The sequence below is a fragment of the Coptis chinensis genome, chromosome 3, assembly GCF_015680905.1.
Source record: "Coptis chinensis isolate HL-2020 chromosome 3, ASM1568090v1, whole genome shotgun sequence".
NCBI classification, from domain to species: Eukaryota; Viridiplantae; Streptophyta; class Magnoliopsida; order Ranunculales; family Ranunculaceae; genus Coptis; species Coptis chinensis.
The window spans coordinates 105,328,611-105,333,135 of record NC_141458.1 but is presented as its reverse complement, the minus strand read 5'-3'; positions in this window follow the sequence as shown (position 1 = coordinate 105,333,135).

Genomic DNA, 4,525 nt, shown 5'->3' with positions numbered 1-4,525 from the left:
GGCATCATACATTATAACGTTGGTTGTCTCTCTTGGTCTCCGTTTGCCCGTTTTCTTGTGGCACATCTTCTTTTGTACAATTCACTTTTTTTGCTTGGCAAACTCAGCACTAGTTCTCGCTGTGTTAACTCCGTTCCATCTTCTTTTTCACTATCGCTGTCACTGCCAAATATTGCATTTCTGAGACTCTTACTCTTCTTCGCCATTTCGCTATGTGTCTCCTTGGACCTATCGGGCCGTTGTTCGATACCCCCATAGTTTCGGAAATCAACGATATCATCAAAGTAGCTCAGATCTACCAATCTTTCATCAGAGCATTCATGAAAGAAGAAACGAAGATTGTTCTCCACTTCCTTGTCCAATCAATAATGTCGGTAGTAGTACTTTCGCGTTCTCTGTTCGACACAATAATAACTCGTGTTAGTCAACAGTTTACTCGTCGTACAATTTTCTATACTTATGTTGTGGCTTACCTCAAAATTTGTTCGGCACTTTAAACTCTGTCGGATTCCACTTCCCTCACAAGCGGTACAGAAATCTATCCCATCCGGTGTATATTTTTGGGAACCCTTTAAAACTTATGTTTGAATCCTTGAATTCAACTTCAAATTTTATGTACCCTTTCGTCAGTATGGCTTTCGGTCGTATCAACGCGAAGATTTCTTGAGCCCCGAACCTTCTGTTCAATTCATTTTGTAAATGGTGCGCTCTCGTAAAGATTAACCAAAACGATATTGGCAGTTGTCCCGGTGCTATTTGCCACCACTCCAATAATTGTGCAATTTCTTTGCTCAACGGAATTGCATTCCTGCAATTTAATTGAGTGTAAGCCATTACTACTTCATCTTCTTCAAATTTCGTTTCAAATTCGTACACTTCATCTATCTCAAATTTATCGAGTCCTAGTATTTTCTGTATTTCCTTAAGCGACCATCGACGCGGTTCCAGGTAGTCGCTGTATCTGTCACCTTCTTTCCACCTCACCAAGTCTGCGATCGTCATCGAGTTTTTCTGCTCGAGTGTTTTTTCGTCCGTGTAGTACGGTAGTTTCTACCTGAAAAAAAAGAGCAAAGAAAATCGGGTCAGATTGCTCGAAAACCGGGTTCACTGAGTCCACAAGGACGAACCAAGCCAACTCAATGGGACACAGGTACGGTGCCCTTCTTTGCGGGCGTTTCACCGTATCATGTTTTTTTCTAAATCTTCCGAATGCACCAAGCCAGATTATGTCACAGCGGTTACGATGCCCTTCCTTAGAAGGATTGCATCGTATCATATTTGATTTCTCTTGGTTTGCATAGCAGCGCCAACAATTTCGCCATCTCAGTTCGTTTTCCTCTTCAGCAGCTCATGCCCAAGTCGCGCACACCACCAAACCGTCTTCCTTTGTGTATCGCCACCACATGTTGAATACATCAGACATCCTAAGGAAGGAATTCAACAGTTCAACGCCCATGCAAACAAAAAAAAAACACACACACACACACAAAACACAAAACAGCATAACGCACAAAGAATTCTTACCGCGATATCTTCGCTGCGCTGCCGGGTGAGTTTCTGCGGGCGCCTTCCAAGCACAACATGGGTCTTCCAACGACAAGGTGATGAAACTACCTATATCAACTATAGCTCCAACGCCAACAGCTCGTACAACGTCATCAATGTTATAGCGGCTTCCATGTTCACTTCTCCTGTGATTTGTCGATGCCTAAAACCGTATGTATAGATAAACAATGACAACAGTACTAACCTTTTCTTCGTCTACCCGCAACTTTTCTTCAGAAAACTAACGCCCCGGCACAGTACGGACACTTCCTGTCACAATGGTTTATTTGGAGCACACGGTGGTGTTTACTTTTGTTTTCTACCGTTTATTAGTGCTAGATCGTGATTTTTCTCTAAGATTTATGCTAAGTATGTATTTCTCTGTGTTCATCTGTTTATATATACGCTGGTCCAGTGTTTAAGTTCGTATGTAATTCTATTTACCCAAACCGACTTCATGTGCAAGCCTTGATGATAAGCATTATCCAATCCGGGTTTAATTTTGGAGTCCTAGTTTCTGTGGTATTTTCACGTACACCTCTTCTCGTTATTTCGAACATATATCGAATTCCAATTATTTCGTTCACAGTAATTAGCCGATTTATGTCCGTTCCGTCGGATAATTCGCGGATTTTTCTCCACAATTTTCAACGGCCTAATCCTATTATTGCTATTCCGCTGGTATGCGTCATCGACATCACTTTCGCCTTGTTACGAAATGCGTTCGGTACAATTTTCGGCACTCAATTTCTTTTTGATATTTTAGCCCGTATTTTATTTATGTGCATCTTTTATTCTATCTATGCGTTTTCGGCCGTTTTTTATTTAACTACGTCATTGCGTCCCGTATACGTTAATTTGACATTTTTTCATTTCGGCTAATTCACGAATTTTTCCCGATTGTCCATTTTTCTTATCGTTTATGTTCACACGACACTTTGTTATACACTCCGCTTACTCTTTTATTAATTCACGTTTTCCGTGATTTATTTTCTCTTCTTTGCCATGTGAACTTTGTTAAGCGACAAAGAGGGGGCGTGTTTCGACCCCACCTACGTTAAACGCCCATTAGTAGGGGTCTCTATTTTATTCATTTAATCAACGGGGGCTAAAGCCCAATTCGCAATATCATGGATCAATGTCTGTGCCCATTAACTCATATGTCTAAGGCTGAACCTTAGCCACATGGCTTGCCACTAATATCGTTGATTTATGTCCGATTCATTCCTTATCAAAGAGATAGTTATCGGTTGAGCGGTTATACTCTATCACAATTACTCAAGATACAAGATTACTTGAGCTACAAGGACTCTCTACTCTACCTCTATAAATATCAAACTATTTTTCATAAGGAACTACGTGGAAACTTGATCCCTAGAGAATAGATCTTGGGTACGTAGGCAGCCATTATTTGGTTCAGTTTCATCTCCCCCAACATCAAATTCATCTGTTTCTTAGTGCGTTCTTTACCATTGCTCTCGTTGTGTTGAAGCAGTTTACTGCCGAAACATGCATTAAACTAACGTCAGAGAATAACTAACGGAAAATTAGAAATTGGATGCAAATCCTTGAAAAATATTTAATGGGAAATCGTAAACGGTATAGAAATAAATCAAACAAACCTCAAATAATAATTAATGGGAAACCAGAAACTGGATGCAAATGCATTGAACTAAACTCAAAAAATAATTAACAGAAAATAAAAAACCGGATGCAACTGCATTGAACTAACCTCATAGAATAATTGGTGAGAAATCAGAAACTAAATGCAAATATGCATTGACATAACCTCAAAGAATAGTTAACGGAAAACCAGAAACTGGATGCAAATGCATTGAACTAAACTCAAAAAATAATTAATAGAAAATAAAAAACCGGATGCAACTGCATTGAACTAACCTCATAGAATAATTGGTGGGAAATTAGAAACTAAATGCAAATATGCATTGACATAACCTCAAAGAATAGTTAACGGGAAATCAGAAACCAGATGTAATTGCATCGAACTAACCTCAAAGCATAAATAATAAATTGGATGCAAATGCATTGAACTAACTTCAAGAAATAATTAACGAGAAATTGGAAACTGAATGCAAATTCATTGAACTAACCTCAATCAATAATTAACTGGAAATCGGGACCTAGATGCAAATGCAATCTTATTAAATAATAAACGAGAAATTGGAAACTAGATGCAAATGCATTGAACTGACCTCAAAGAACAAATAACATGAAATTGAAAATTGGATGCAAATGTATTGAACTAACCGCAAATAATAATTAACAAAAAATCGGAAATTAGATGCAACTGCATTGAACTAACCTTAAAAAAAAAAATAACGGAATCGAAAATTGGATGCAAATCGCATTCAACTAACCTCAAAAAAATAAATAACGAAAAATCGGCGGATCGGATGGATGTATTGAACTAATCTCAAAGAGTAATTAACGGGAGATTGAAACTTGGATGCAAATGCATTGAACTAATCTCAAAGACTAATTAACGAAACATCGAAAACTGGATGCAATTGTACTGAATTAACCTTAATGAATAACTAACGGAAAATTATAAAGTGGATGCAATTGCACTAAACTAACCTCAAATAATAATTAACGAGAAATCGGAAACTTGATGCAACTGTATTGAACTAACCTCAAACAATATTTAATGAGAAACTAGAAACTGAATGCAATGTACTACATTGAACTAACCTCAAAGAATAATTAATGGAAAATCAGAAACTTGATGCAAATGCATTGAACTAATAACCCTAATTAAAACATGTTTGTATTATATGTAGGGGGAATAAATGTCACGACAAATATAGCTTTGCATTTTGAGTTTATCATAATTTTTTTATTATAATTAGAAATGTCATGCTATTCACGTAGCTTCAATATTATTTTCGTCACATTGGGCATTCTCACAAAACTTCAATCAAACTTCTATTATTAAACCTAACAACAAAAAGAAATCGAA